Genomic DNA, 16,413 nt, shown 5'->3' with positions numbered 1-16,413 from the left:
TGGAGGGGAAACTGGGAATGGAGAAATTTACATGTAAATAAAGAAAATATCTAATAATAAAGAAAAAATAAAAAAAATAAAAATTGATCATCTACTGTGACATGAGGACACAGATTTTAATAAATTCCAAAGAATCAATAGTGCACAGAAAACAAATGTTGGATTTAATCATGTGTAACCTTCCCACCAATAGACCCTGCAGCCAGCAAAACAAGACCTATAAAGTCATTGAAAAGAGCCCCTGTGCTGTTAAGCACATCACAAACCAGTAGCTCATTACCCCAAATTTATTTTTTTAAGGCTTTACAACTAGACCTAGAATGTATATGCCTACTTCAATCCACCTAGGACTCCCTGAGTCACCCAGGTCCTCAGGGACTTGCTAGACAAGCAAGGCTCTCTGCTTGACACCTCTCCAAGTTAGATTTATTTATTGCTTACGGTAACAAATAGCCTCCTAAAATACAGGAATAAGCATGAGTGACGGGAAAGCATTTGATGGACACCTCCTCCATCACCAAGTTGTTAGTTTTAAGAGAAAAAGAAATAATGACCAGGAAACTCTGGAGTTTGAATTTGAGCAAGAAAGGATGGAAAGGTGAAGAAAGAGCAAATATAAGTATTCATGAGCATAAATGTGTGTGCAAGGGCTTATATGTGGGTGTCTGAGTATGTCAGAGTATGTGACTATGTAAGAATGTAAGGGTCTAAGACTCTGAGTGTGTAAGAGCATGTGTGTGGATGTCTGAGTATGTCAGAGTATGTAACTATATAAGAGTGTAAGGGTCTAAGACTTTGAGTGTGTAAGCATATGTGTGTGTGTGTCTGGGTATGTCAGAGTATGTGACTATGTAAGTGTAAGGGTCTAAGACTCTGAGTGTGTAAGGGCTTGTGTGTGGGTATCTGAGTCTGTCAGAGTATGTGACTATGTAAGAGTGTAAGGGTCTAAGACTGAGCATGTGAGAGCATATGTGTAAGAGTATTTGTGAGAAGATGTGTGTAAGAGCATTGTGAGTGCTTGTGTGACTATATATAATGTGAGTGTATGAGTCAGTTAGGGTATACAAATGTGTACATGTATCTTGAAACTAAACACATGAAGGAATTAACTCATAGAAGAAGGGGTTTATTCAGGGCTCTGAATTCTATTGACCCCAATCCAAGATTAGCTTCTATGTGACTGTGACCTTTAACAAGGGTGTCATACTGTAATAGGGGCAAGTGGCAAAGCAACAGCTTGGGGATGAGACAAGGAACCAAGGGAGGACGATTAGGCTCTTACAATCCTATTTGAGGGCACACCTCCAGGACTTACCTCCCTAACAGATTCACCCTGCCCAAATATGCTAATTTAAAATAACACAAGCCATGGGGAGACATCCAACCTCCAAATTATAATGATATCTGTGTGTGTCCACACATGCGCACACATAGTACTGTATACATGAGTATGTACACAAAAGTGAGCACGTGGGATCTGCACTGTGAGAAGTCCATGTAGATCAGAGTGTGCTGGGTACTGGGGAGAAGATCCTAAGAGTCATATAGAACTTGATGCACAGTTTTCCTCACACGGTGATGAACACATTGCAGTGAAGTTTTCTCTGACTCTAGCCTGTGCTCTGATATGAAGCCCAGGGCTAGGGATTGGTGGCACTGGGGACGGCAGATGGGTGGCTGTCGGGTGCAGTGCTCGATGCCACAACCATGCTGCAGGTGGTGAACCAGGTGGGGCGCTCCGCCTTGCCTGGCACCAGTGCCGCCGGGCAGTGGCAGAGCTAAAGGGGGAAAGATGGCTAGAGTCCTGCCAGGGATCCAACTCTGGGTGCTGACTCGAGTGTCTGTTTGTGCACTCGGCTCTACCGCCAGATGGGTATCTGCATGCCAGTCCTCGGAGAGCAGAGGGGAACAGCTGAGGAAGTCACTAGCTCCTTGGGAATTCAGGTGACGCTGGACACCACGGAGAAGCTGAGAACTAATTGGGGGCCCCAGAGCAGCTTAGGCCGAAGGGAGAGAAGGGGCGGGGTGGGGGCGGGAAGCAGCAGGGGCCGGGAGTTCTCAGGAGTTCTCAGTCCTGTCTCACGGTTGTAATGTCTAGTTGAAAGGAGGCAATGTATGGTTGTAAGATGTTTTATTGTAGAAAGTAGAGAGAAGAGATGGGAAAGTAGGGGCTGGCCATTTCTACATGGCAGGCATGGAGAGGAGGAAGGGAAGAGGAGAAAGTAAAGATAAGAAGAGTAAGAGGGCTCCCAGGGACTAAACCACCAACCAAAGAGTATACATGGAGGGACCCATGGTTCCAGCAACATATGTAGCAGAGGATGACCAAATTGGTCATCACTGGGAGAAGAGGCTCTTGGCCCTGTGAAGGTTCTAAGCCCCAGTGTAGGGGAATGCCAAGGCCAGGAAGCGGGAGAGGGTGGGTTGGTGAGCAGGGGGAGGGGAAAGGGAACAGGGTTTGGTTTTTTTTTTTTTTTAATTTATTTACTTTTTTTTTTTTTCGGAGGGGAAACTGGGAAAGGAAATATCATATGACATGTAAATAAAGAAAATATCTAATAAAAAAGATCAAGAGAAAAAAAAAGAAGAGGCTAAGAGGGAAGAGAGAGAAGAAGAGGAAGAGAAGAGAAGAGGAGAAGAGAGATGGGAGGGAGCAAACTGCCCCTTATATGGTGGGCTGGGCTATCTGTCTGTGGGGGGAACATACCTGGCTGAGGGGCAGGGCATACCTGGCTATGGTCAGATAACTGGGGGGTAGAGTCCAACCAGAATGCTGGGAGCTTGGAGCATTGTCTATGCAATTGATAGCACAGGCTAGTGGAGTTGGAGGACTTGTGGAATCAGCCTGTGTCTGAGAATGTGCCTCTACTGTTTCTGTCCCTCGTGAAATCTTTCACTTGGTCTCTGAAAGTTGAGACTTGCTCAACCAAAACATAGACTGCTTTTTCAGAGTGGCAGTGCTTGCCTTGATGCCCATTTTGCCAGGACAGCCCTGAGGCAAGGCACATGTTTAGACCACTGTTAAGATTTCAGTGCCCTGACCCAGACACACAGCTTGCAGCCACTCCCCTGGGCCTGTATGGTTCCCAGGAACACAGTAACAGTGGACAGAAATCTTCGAGCTACCTCCCACTCCCACTTCTCAGCAGCCACCATTTTCTTGTGGCCCCCCAAAACTCTAGATCAGCTATATTTGGAAATGCTTCAGACTGAGAGCTCAGAACTGGGGATGTTTTCTAGCTCAAACACCTGCATCTGCAAAGTTCCAGAAGATTCTGTTGCTCCTGGTCTATGGCCCAGGCTGTCAGGCCTGATGGTTTGCAGCACTTGTGTGCCATGAGCTCTGGGGCTGAACCGCTTGTTGGTGAAACATGACCTGAGCAGGTGTTCAGAGATGGAGACAGCCTATTGACACTATTTCTCGAATTGTCACTTAGCTGCTTCTCAGAGACAAGGATGCCTTCTGATAAATATTGCCATGCTAAACCAGTCCCTAACTACCACAAACAACAAATTAGCTCATTACACTTAATACCAGAAGAATAGATTTTCTGATTTATTTCCCAAGTACACAGAAGGTAACAATTTGATTTTTATCCGTGTGATATTTTCAAGGCAATACAAGCCATTGCTCCAATAATTTCCTCTGGTCTTTGAGAGGCAGATAAATATGATTAAAAAATAATGTTGAAAACAAACTTGATTAGTATTTGGTTGAATATATACAGCTTACCTGGCTTTCTTTGTCTCCATCAGTGGACCTCAGTCAGAAGTCACTGGCACTCAGGGAAGCTCATGGTACTCAGAGATGAAGGCAAGGCCTTACTGGTTATTATGACAGTGCATATTATTTAAGAAATACCAGTCACAAATTTCAATGCATGAATAAGTTTAAATAGAAATGTCTCCGTTTTACCTGGCTAATCTTTCCTAGTTCACACATGTTGGTAGTTCTCAGACTTTGTATCTGTCTAAACATGATCAGCAATCAGGACTATCCATGATGACAATTCTCAGTGGAGCTTGTGGAGAGAGACAGACAGACAGACAGACAGACAGACAGAGAGACCTGCAGAAAATGAGTGGCCAGTGGACACTGGTATGCCTTCTGCTGCAGCCCCTTTGAGTCCCTCAGGGATTCCTCCATCAAAGGACAGTAATGGGGACAGTAATCTCAAGTCTCAACACAGGTCTTCATCGTTCCTAAAGACTATTCCTCTTTAAATCTCTATCATCTTGAGTTTTTCTTCCTGGACCCTCAATGCCATCCTGTAAGAGAATAAGAAATGTTATCTATCTCTCTATTTTATGGATGAGGTCAGTGAGTAGTTAAGAATGAACAGTGGCAATACCTGAAATACATGAGTATCTGGCATGGTTGAATGCTGTGCACCGGTTTCTTGTTTGATCTTTGTCTCTTTGCATTCTGTTGCCCCTGGGCTGTGGGCTTGGTTCATCAGCCCTAAGAGTTAGCAGCAGATATGTGCTGTGGACTCTGGGCTGCACAGGTTGGTTAGTGAAATGCACCATGAGCACATGTTCAGAGGTGGTGACAATTCATGCTAGTCCTATGATCTGAGCTCTGCCGATGTCACTGTTAGTATATAAGGACTGGGAAACTGGAGCTGGTTAGTAACAAAGTGAAGGTCATGTCAGAGCAGGAGATCCAGAATTCATACCAGGTATTCCTCTCTGATGAACAGAGCCTTCCTATGGCTGACTCTCCCTTCCAAGCTTAGTGACCAGGTGTAAAGAACAAATGTAAGCAATATAAAAGAAATGACAAGTGTAACCCAGCCCAGTGTGTGTGTGTGTGTGTGTGTGTGTGTGTGTGTCTCTCTCTCTCTCTGTGTGTGTGTGTGTGTGTGTGAGTGAAATGTGATAAGGTAAGTGTCCCGACTAAGTGAGCACCTCAATTTTGATTGGCTAAAATGTTACCATGGAAATCAAGCCAGGAGTATGTGAATGGAGGTGATAAGGCCAAAAGCCAGATAAAGTAATGCTGAATGCCTGAACTGAAAGGGACTTAAAAACCCTGGTCTGGCTACTGCAGCTTGCCCAGATCCCAGGGCCCTACAGAGACACTTTGGATGGAGACTGGCTCATCCTGGAGCCAGCCCATCAATTCCAGACACCCCAACTCTGGACCAAGGCTCCAGCGGGCACAGCAGGAAATGTCACGCAGGCCTTGCCTGCCCAGTCATCGGAGCTAGGCTACCACATATGCCAGACTGGAGGTGAGTGAAGTGAGTGTGCAAATGAATACAATCCCATTTCACTTTCTATTTGTTTTATGAATAAATACTAGTATAACCTGATCCTCCGAGTCGTTGGCACTCTCTTTCTCTCACTCTCGGCTTCATCCCAAACCTGACTCGAGACACCAGGCTAAAGAGGTGTCAAGCTGGCATCATGCCTGGAATCAGAGCTGCCTTCAGAAGTTTCCACATCAAGTTCCATGGAGGACAAAATGCATGCATGGCTGGTCATCAGCCTACCTGGCACATTACTCTTCTAAGTAAGAGTCATGGCATACCATGCCCCTGAGTATTCCCAGAAGTTAGACACTAAATTAGCTAGAACGCGAGCCAGCACCCTCTATGTCTCCTCTTATGTGTTTCTTCCACTTAGAGACCCCTATTGTATGAGCATTCACTGTACAATCCACCATGATGTGCTAACCAGTTACAGCCGATAGGGTTCTGCTATATAACTTATTCACATGCAATAGAGCAGACCCTGTTCTCTGAAACCATCTCTGGAGTGCTTCATCTCTATGCCCTTTACTGATACACAGGCATTGCAGTCTTGTCAGGGGATTCCTTGGTGGCAATGGCATTCTGTCTCATTATTCTTCCAACAAAATATCCAGTACAGGCAAAACTAAAATTACGTAAAACCAAAACCCAAACATAGCTTCAAGCCTGTTGGAAAGAGAAGACATCCTGCTGGTATTTAGGTATGGATTCTGTCTGTCCCCTACCCCAGCACATTCCTGGACCTGGGGTATGTGGGTGTTTGTTGTTCTCTCCCCACACATGCTCTGACCTGTGGGTGTTCACCTGTATGTTCTGTCCTCACATTCCCTGAATACCTCCAGAGTCATGTGGCTTTGTGGCAGCAACAGAGCTGGAAGGCGCATTTTCTGACAGTATGTGGTGAGCAAGAGAGAGCATTGCTCATCTTTATCCTCCAAGCAGTGCCTGTACAAAATGTTCAAGCAAGCTGACTGAGTCTGCAAGAGGAAACATTTAAAAGCCTCTGAATGTCTATGTGTGCCAAGACATTACACACTCTTTAAAAGCGGCCAGTGTTTTCTTACCCATTGACTCTAATGGCTCATAGCTTTCCTTCCCAGGTAGATAGCCTACTCTTCCTGACCAGAAGTAATTCCCACTAAGCTGGGAGATGATTCTACTGCACAGTCCTTACTGCGTGAACATGAAGACCTGAATTCCAGCCTCAGAGTCACGAGGACCCCACATAAAAAGGGGATAAGGTAATAGTCTCTTGCTTGCAATCCCAGGGCTAAGGGGCAGAGTTGGGTAGAGTTCACTAACCAGGCAGGTTGTGATTGGTTTTTTTTCCAAATGCAGAAATATTTATTTTGATTTTTCTTCATTGTTTTTGGAAATTCTGTTTTGGTTTATAAAACATAGAATAACCAACACTGAAAGCAAATTTTCAAAACCCTGTTATGACAAATTATCGACTTCCTGTGAGATTAAGAATACCAATATGAAGTTAGGCTACCAAAAAGTGTTATTACAATGATAATTCTTTAGTGCAAATTCAGTTGTGCTTCAATAACACACGCACTGCCACACAGCCAACAACGGCAGCTTCAAATGTATAAACAACAGCTTGGATAGGTCATATGTGGCAAAAATTGCAGTAAAGTGAAATGCTGTTAATTTCTCAAATTAACTTTTAAAAAATATACCTTGGGAAGTTAATCCCAGGATATGATTTTTTTTTCCAGATTTCTTCACCCAAGATTTTTGGCTAATCAAATGCATTTTGATTCTGCAATGAAGATAGCATTTGAGATTGGCCATGCTCAACTGTGACACCTCCACCGCTGCCCACTTGTCCAGCCCATGTCTGTAATGGCCACTGGGCTCCAAATGTGATTTGGATAAATCAGGTAGTTTTATAATAAGGATATTTACTTATTACTGTCCATTTTAATAAGTACCCATGTATATCAACTCCCAAAATAGCTTTGAAGACATGCTTTGCCTGAGTTTAATTGGGAGGGAAAAAAAGGAAGTTGATCACCGCATTATCATTTGCTAGAAAAATCACATTTGGAGCCCAGTGGCCATTACAGACATGGGCTGGACAAGTGGACAGCAGTGGAGGTATCACAGCTGAGCATGGTCAATCTCAAATACCATTTTCATTGCAGAATCTAAGGCAGGATTTCTTATAATCCCTGGGATGAAGGGGAGGTAGGGGATCAAATTTGGAGAGGAGTTTGAGAATATTTGTGTGAGCCGTCATTTTTTTTCTGAGACTGGGCATCCACATGTTCTTAGGAGGACCTGTTCTCTGTTCTTTAGTTTACTGAAGACCTCATGTTCCAGCAGGCACAACTGGGACCTTGTGGAACTCTTACAAACCAGAAAGGACATGTGAGTGTACTGTATGTGAGGTGGTGAGGGAAAGGGGCAAGAGGGAAGAGGGATTCGAAAGAAAAATCTCTGGTCCACTGTGACTTTCTTCAGCCTGGACAGTTGTTCTTAAAGGGACAGCTTCCCCCCAGTGTACTGTACTCTTCAGAGCAGCAGGCAGCTGCAGAACGCACAGCAAGCAGCAGACATAACAGAAAGAATAAGTCCTAATCCCTCGGTTAGAAAAACAGGAGACAGAGCTTGTAACACCCATCTTTTTGGTTGAAGAAATCTTAAATGACTTAGCACTTTTATGGGTTCCCCTTTACAATGTTTAAGGCTCATTTTAGAAATTGTGTACCTCCAGGATCATGGGCTGCAACATAGGTGACTGAAAGTAAGGCAGTGTGGACAAGCCCAGCATGGCATTTCCTTTCCCACGCTCACTGCAGGCAAAGTTACCAACTTGAAAGCCATTGGGATGAGGAGGATTGTCAAGGTACACCATTTCTTGTAAGTATTCTTCCTCACATTAGATTTTGGTGGTAGAGCACAGTTCATCTATCTGTGACCTGAAATAGTTCCGTAGCTCTGGCCTCTTCGCCTTCAGTGTTGGAGTCAGAAGGCCATTGTTAAGGGAAAATAATTCCAGGTGCACAGCAATGGCTTTGACCAGCATCCTTCCCAAGTTTCACCATGTCTTCCAAGATGGCTTTACTGATATCCTTGTTGCTGCACAGTTCTTCAAAGGACCCTCGTAATCTCTTCTCTGCCCAGAAAGGTAGGCTCTCAATGTTGGGTACCACAATTGCTATGAGAAAGGCCTGCAAGCTTTCTCCGTGGACAAACACCTGGGCCAAGGCTTTACTCCAGAGGTGCACATTTGCAATCTTTTCTGTGCTGTGTACTCTCCTTGGGCTAGTTTAAAATGTGCTTTCTCCTGTCGATAGTCATCAAGGTGCCATTTGGCAGCAATTTTCCAAGATCCCCTTACCCCTTTCACACACAATTCACCCTCACCCTTGGCAGCCAGGTTATTCATGTCTTCCACATCTACAAGCTTTATGTAATTGCAAATATATATATTTGTGGGCACCAACATGGCCTGCCATCCAGTCTCCAGGCAAGCTCAGGCAGTAACCAGCAGTGTGCTCAGTCTGTCCATAGCCTTCATAGAACTGACAGCCGAGAGATGCCCTCAGAAGTGTCAGCACTGAGGCAGACACGGGGGCTGCTGCTGCGATCATCAGCCGGACTTACCCACCCAGGCTCTGCAGACACGGGGGCTGCTGCTGCGATCATCAGCTGGACTTGCCCACCCAGGCTCTGCAGACACGGGGGCTGCTGCTGCGATCATCAGCCGGACTTACCCACCCAGGCTCTACTATATCTTGTAAAAGATTAGTTTATCTCACAGGCTGTTGTTTCTGACAATGCCACTATGAAGCTCTGCCTCTTTCCTTTTGGAGGCAAAGTCCAAGAGCCATCACTTCATTGAAGTGTATGCTTGCCCAAAAGTTCTGTCAACCATCTCGTTCAGCAGTCTTGAACCACAGGGAAGGCAATAGACTGAAGCACCTTGAGGTCATCCATAAGCCGCCTGATATCTCCTTGGAAAAATCCTACCTTAGCTCCATGACACTGCATTACACACTCTACCATGGTCTGAAACATATGAGCAAGAGGCAAGAGAGATCAGATCATCATCTGGGGAAGCAATGAGTGCACTCTCTGTGGCTTTCATAAAACCTGAGCAATCATTCATAATGTTTCGGTGAGTGGTTATTGCTCCTTTGGGATTGCCTGTAATTCCACTTGTGAAACAAATTATCACAAGGTCTTCAGGTTCTGGAGGCTTGGGCTCCATTCTGCTCACTCTTCCAAGGTCCTCCAGAGCTTTTAGGCTCACGATTTCCACCCCACACTTTTTGCCCCGTTCTACCAGACCATTGCCGTAGGAGTCATGATGACTATGATTTTAAGGCATGGTGTTAACTTATTGTCTACACCTTCTAATAAGAGTTTGGCTTTTTCTGGCTTGTCAGCAAAAATCACAGAGAGTTCAGCTTTGTTCACTGTGTAGGTGATAGTGTCAGTTCCAAGGGTGTCATAGAATGGGACAATCGCCATCGAGTAAGAGAAGCATCCCTGCTCAATGATTACCCACTCAGGTCTGTTTTGAGAAAAGATGCTGATGAACTGCTCTGAGCAAGCCTTGAAACCCTCTGGGTCATCGAGAAGCCTATGCATTCAGCCAGTTCTGCAACCTCTTTGTACGAAATCCACTCATAGGGCCGGTTTGGCTTTCTAGAACCTAAAGAAGGGTCATTGTTTGACACGTGAACTTCCCTCTGGAAGCCATTATACACTGTTCTGACATCATCATAGTAGTACACCAGAGCTTGTCATCAAGGATGGCTGATCTTCCAACACCATCAGTAGTACCCGATATTTCCACAGACTTCATGGAGAGATTACATGGTGGCTTCTACCCCGTGCTGGGTTGCAATGCTATTTAAGGAGTCGCGGCTGCATCTGCTCTCTTGGCTGTGCCACCAGAGTTGCAGCAGCAGAGCCAGGTGGCTGGTAGTACGGGTGCCATGCCGCCCAGGTTGTGATTCTTAACACCCAAAATGGGTAAGCTTAGTCTTTCCCACATACTGTCTTAAGTTTCTGGACTATTACATGGACTTGGAATTACCACTGGAATTCAATGTCCATTTTATTGAGCCAAGCAAAGGGGGCCATCACAGTCGGGAAGGCAGAAACCAACAGAGTCAACCTAGACAAGCCACTTGGAGTCTTTAAGCCTCACCTTCGTCCACTTGTAAATAGGAATGACTGAGCACCTGTGAAGAAAGTTTTCATTAAATTTTAATTAAGTATTTAAAATTGGCTCTCACTGATTTCTCCCCTCTCCTCCTTCAGTGATCAAAACCAAGCAGTAATACATTTTTTTTAATCTTTTAAAAAAATTTTATTTTTAATTGATTTTATTGCATTATGATGAGAAAAGATACATAATTTCAGTTTATCTGAATTTGTTAACATTTTAAAACACATTTTAAGTAAATATAAGTAACCACATTCTTCTTTCCCTTTTGTACCCAAGATCTTCCCAGAGAACCCCTTCAATACCTGCAAAACATCTTTTTATTTTGTCATACTCTTTAAAATTTATAAAATATTGTAACAATAAAAATGAGTAGTATAAAAGTTGTTTGATATAAAACAATCAATTAAACAGTCTTATGTAGATGCTTGTCTGTAGCAATACTGAAAATACATACATTTTTCTCCATATAAATTTTAAATAACTCTAAACATATTAGCTGTATATTTTAAAATAATACATCACTACTAGTTTTTTTTTAATGAACATAAATAGATAAAGTTTTTTTGGTTGTTTGTTTGTTTTATATTTAGTAGAGTTTAAAATCTTGGCTCTTACTGTGGTACAAGCCCAAAATAAGAACAATTTTTAGACTTTGGATTTCATTGTAAGACTGTATGTACTTCAATGTCCCTCATATCACCAAAGGATTTTACCTCCCTAGTAGCTAAGCTAAGAGTTGACAGTTCTCCTGTGCCAAGGAGTGAATTGTGGCACGATTTTTTGAAACAGACTTCCTGCTATGGTCAAAGCTTTTTGACTTGAGTGGTTGTCTACATTCTCAACCCACAAAGAACAGGTTACATTCATTTAAGAAATGGTGTATGTATTAAGATGGTCTATCCGTGAAATCATTCACCAACTGTTTCAATGAACAATGGTTCTGCTTGGAGGGTGGCACAGACATTAGGTGAGGGTAAGAATCTGGTTCATTCTGATGATTTTGAAAAGCATTCATCTCAGAGAAAGAGTAACTTATAAAGTTCTCTTCTTCAAAATTGATACAATAGTTACAAGCATCAAGCAAAGCATTCAGTCTCTTTGTTGTTCTCTTACAAACCCCCTCCCAAGTTAACTGTTTATGTTTCTCTTGGCTGTATAAATAATTTTGAAATATGTAAGCTGTTCTGAAAACCATAGTATAGTGTAAAAACATCAAATAAACAATCCTACTAATAGGCTGAGATAGGAGAAGCATGGTTTCAAGACCATTATGTGGTACCCGACAAAACACTGTCAAGTACAAACAAGCAGAAAGTGTATATAGATTGTACAATATTGGACCTATTTCTCCAATTACCAAATTAGAGAGACCACTGGATGACAGCCAACACATTTTCAATACTTTTGAATTCCTCATACTTTTGAATTTGAATCAATTAGGATATGTTGGTAATATTAATTCTCATATTAAGATATTAAGAAAAGGTAAATGTTACTTCCTGTTATTTTTGTTGTTAGATGTGGAATTAGGTTTGTATGGATTTGTTGAAACATTACTTTCTTGCTTCTTCTAGGGTGTAGTTTTGCTCCTTATGTTGGTATTTTCCATCTATTATCCTTTGTAGGGCTGAATTTGTAGAAAGATACTGTGTAAATTTTGTTTTGTCATGGAATATCTTGTTTTTTCCATCTATGGTAATTGAGAGTTTTGCTGAGTAGAGTAGCCTGGGCTGGCATTTGTGTTCTTGTAGGGTCTATATGTCATCTGCCCAGAATCTTCTAGCTTTCAGAGTCTCTGGTGAGAAGTCTGGTGTAATTCTGATAGGCCTGCCTTTATATGTTAGTTGACCTTTTTCCATTACTGCTTTTAAAATTCTTTGTTAAGTGCATTTGGTGTTTTGATTATTATGTGACGGGAGGAATTTCTTTTCTGGTCCAGTCTATTGGGAGTTGTGTATGCTTCTTGTATGATCATGGGCATCACTTTCTTTAGGTTAGGAAAGTTCTCTTTCTTTAGGTTAGGGAAGTTTTCTTCTATAATTTTGTTGAAGACATTTACTGGCCCTTGAAGTTGGGAGTCTTCACTCTCCTTTATACCTATTATCCTTAGGTTTGGTATTCTCATTGTATCCTGGATTTCCTGGATGTTTTGGGTTAGGACCTTTTTGTTTTTTGCATTTTCTTTGACTGTTGTGTCAATGTTTTCTCTGGTGTCTTCTGTACCTGAGATTCTCTCTTCTATCTCTTGTATTCTGTTGGTCACGCTTGCATCTACGACTCCTGATTTCTTTCCTAGGTTTTGTATCCTTCCAGGGTTGTTTCCCTTTGTGATTTGTTTATTGTTTTTATTTCCATTTTTAGATTCTGGATGGTTTTGTTCATTGCCTTCACCTGTTTGATTGTGTTTTCCTGTAATTCTTTAAGGGATTTTTGTGTTTCCTCTTTAAGGGCTTCTAGCTGTTTACCTGTGTTCTCCTGTATTTCTTTAAGGGAGTTATTTATGTCCTTCTTAATGTCCTCTATCATCATAATGAGAAGTGATTTTGGATCTGAATTTTGCTTTTCTGGTGTGATGGTGTGTCCAGGACTTGCTATGGTGGAAGAATTGGGTTCTGATGGTGCCAAGTAACCTTGGTTTCTGTTCCTTATGTTATTACACTTGCCTCTGGCCATCTGGTTATCTCTACTGCTACCTGCCCTGGCTAAATCAGACTGGGGCCTGTCCTTCCTGTGATCCTGATTATGTTAGAACTCCTCAGAGTCAAGCTGTCTCTGTGATCCTGTGATTCTGGGATCCTGTGATCCTGGGCTAATTAGAGTGCCTGGGAGTATAGCTTCCTCTGGAAATTATGGGACTTGCTGCAAAGTTTGCACCCAAGGTCTGCTCAGGACACCAGCCTAGACAGACTGGAAGGAACCAGTGCCACTGATGTGATGGAGTTCCTGTGTGCCTGTGTTCCACTGGTCCCAGTTATTCCTGGTGTTGGGACAGATGTCGTGTCCTCCTCACCTCTGATCTTCTGGTCCTGCGTGTGTCAGAACACCTGGGAGTGGAGCTTCCTCTGAGTGTTGTGGGACTGGCTGCAGAATTTGTGCCCAAAGTCTGCGTAGGGCACCAGTCCAAACAGACTGGAAGCAACCAGTGCCACTGGGTTGGCAGTGTTCCTGTGTGCCTGGGTCCTGCTGGTCCCAGTTGCTTCTGGTGTTGGGACAGATGTTGTGTCCTCCTCCCAGCAATACATTTTGTACTCATAGCTGGCCACTCTGTTCTCTGGGTTTTAGAGCTCAATGCTCTGAAGTCTGATAACATACACAGGTCAAGCTCCTGCCTTCCTCGAGCAGCAGGACAACCTGAGACTGTGTTGAGCAAGACACCTGGACCATTAACTATGAGTATCACATCCTCATGACTTCCTCAAGCCTCATGAGAAAGAGCTACCCTTGTTCAAGAGATCAAAGACAAAATATTCACATAGGAATGTGCATTTTAAGTATGACTACAGCCTTGTCTGGTGGCTCAGGCCTCAGATACTAGATACTGGGAGGCTGGGGCAGACTAGCCCGAGCAACTTGATGATGTTTTGTCTCAAAGTAAAAAGTAAAACATATGGTTGCAGTAGAGCTCCTTGGTAGAAAGCTGTGTGAGACCCATGTAAGCATGCATGAGACCCATGTGAGCATGTGTGAGACCCATGTGAGCATGTGTGAGACCCATGAGCAATCTCCAGTTTTTAAAAGAAAGAGCTATTATGAAGAATTAGTTAATTCAGCACTGACCCAGGGCTAAGCCAGTGGTCTTGAGGTGGGAAGGGTCAGCATAGGACTACAATAGCAACATGAAAAAGAGTGTTGCAGTATTGCTCCTGAATGGGGACTACTCATCCCATAAGAGTATCTGGGTGGTTCGTGAGAACTCATGCTCTTCCTCTGTGGTTAGTCAAGGTACCTGAACCTCAAAAACCTCCTTCCAGAGAAGCACTAGATTAGGCAGAGCAGCACATCCACTCTGTGCACATGCTGTTCCTATCACAGTATCACCTAGCACACAGGGCTTTAAAGTGGAATCAAATACGAAGACAAGAGGAGAGTTTTCAGAGTGGTCCAGCAATGACAAAGGCTGCCAATGGCAAACCTACTGAGCAGGAGCTTCCTAAAGGCCAGTTAGCCCTAAGAGGGAAGGGAACACTTTAGTCAAGAATTTGAAATAAAATCTGGGAAGGTGGCTTGAAGGTTAGCAGTGCTTGATGCTCTTGCAGAGGACCAAAGTTCAGCTCCCAGCACCCATATTGGGTGGCTTACAACCACCTGTAACTCCAGCTACAGGGCCTCAGATACCTTGTGTCTTCTTCAGACCCTCTCATCCATGTGCATGAATACAAATGTATGCATAACTTAGGAATTTTAGAGAGCACTTGGGATGCCCCAGAATGTAGGCTGGGAGTCTTGAGCACACAGGGGACCTTCCCTACAGGCACCTCTTTGATGAAAGATCCTTCTGTGACCCAGGAATGACTTGTATAGGTCTCTTCATTGACCCTGCTCTCTCCTCCTTTCACGTTGGTCCCAGGTGATCTTTGCTGTTCCCTGAAGTCTCATCTTCTAGCTGGATTTTACATACATAGAAACAGAAAGCTCTACCTTGTTTTGTAGGCCATAAGCTGTATCCAATGAGCCTTTGCCAGTGTGACACAATCATGTCTTTGGCCATCTCTGTAGCACACAGAGCTGGCCTAGAAGCCTCCTTTGGCCAGGAGCTAAGTAACAAGCAAAGGGAACCCAAACCACTAACTAAATTCCCTTTATTCTGACCTTGAAACCTTAAAAACACACTTTTCATCTTTTCACTTCTCTACACTGAGAGAAGAGAATAAAGGATGAGTTAGGTAGGAAGGCAGAAAGAAAATATCCCATTTTCACTAAAGGTCTGCCTTGGTATGTTAGGGTGTTCTGGTTTGCATTCTGTTACTCTGACAAACAAACAAACAAACTACTGACTAAAAGTAACTATGGGAAGTAAAAGGCTCATTCTGCTTACACTTAAAAGTCACAATCAATTACTGAGGGATGTCAGACAAGCAACATGAAGCAGAAACCATGGAATAACACTACTTGTTGGCACACTCAGAGGCTCATGCTTAGTCAGCTTTCTTATACAGGCTGGGACCACTTGCCCAGGGAATAGCACTGCCTACAGTGGGCTTGTCCCTCTTGCTTTATTAACAATCAAGACAATTTCCCCACGGGCATGCCACAGGCCTGGTTAAAAACACCTCCATCAAGGTTCTTCTCACAAATGACTCTAGGTTGAGTCAAGTTGACCATGCTGACTAAGAACCCGAAGGAAGAAGAGCAAAACACTACTCTATGAAACATGAAAAAATGAGATTTATTGCCTCATAATTACACTCCTATTATGCCTCGCTCTTTGAGTGTTTGTCTTGCTGAAGTGAAGCAGAAGGACTTGAAAGCCCTAAGAATATACAGCAAAGTGTCACAAATGACAATGTGAATTAAGGATGTGCAATTCACCAACTCTAATAAAGTCTCTTTTATTTATGTGTGAGAGCTAATGTGTTCTGGCATGCTCCTAATTCCTGTTTTGTTATTTATGAAATGGAAACCTGACAATTCACTAAATCACTATGAGCCATTCCTTTTACAATCTGTTTCATTTTCTAGGCACAGATTTCTATTATTATTATTATTATTATTATTATTATTATTATTATTATTCAGGAATCATACTGGCTCTCAATGATTCAAATTTAGCAATAAGAAGCAAACTACTTTGGCAATTTTGAATAACATAAACATAGGAGTCTTCACCAAAAATGCTATTACTTCATTCCTTCTTTGGTGCAGAACCATCCATCTGTGTTACTCCTTTAGGTTCAAAACTATAAGGAGGCTGTAACAGTAAGAGTTCCCATCAAAAACAGAAGTAAAATTTGAGAAACCTGG

The 16,413-nt window shown here is 43.0% G+C and overlaps 1 pseudogene; it reads right to left on the bottom strand.

The window, feature by feature from the left end:
• Positions 1-8,148: 8,148 nt before the first annotated feature.
• LOC116097428 lies at positions 8,149-10,098 on the bottom strand (annotated as a pseudogene).
• Between the last annotated feature and the right edge of the window lie 6,315 nt (positions 10,099-16,413).

The sequence above is a fragment of the Mastomys coucha genome, unplaced genomic scaffold (genome assembly GCF_008632895.1).
Source record: "Mastomys coucha isolate ucsf_1 unplaced genomic scaffold, UCSF_Mcou_1 pScaffold19, whole genome shotgun sequence".
NCBI classification, from domain to species: domain Eukaryota; kingdom Metazoa; phylum Chordata; class Mammalia; order Rodentia; family Muridae; genus Mastomys; species Mastomys coucha.
The sequence above is the reverse complement of the archived record's forward strand: the minus strand, read 5'-3'. Positions and strand labels throughout refer to the sequence as shown.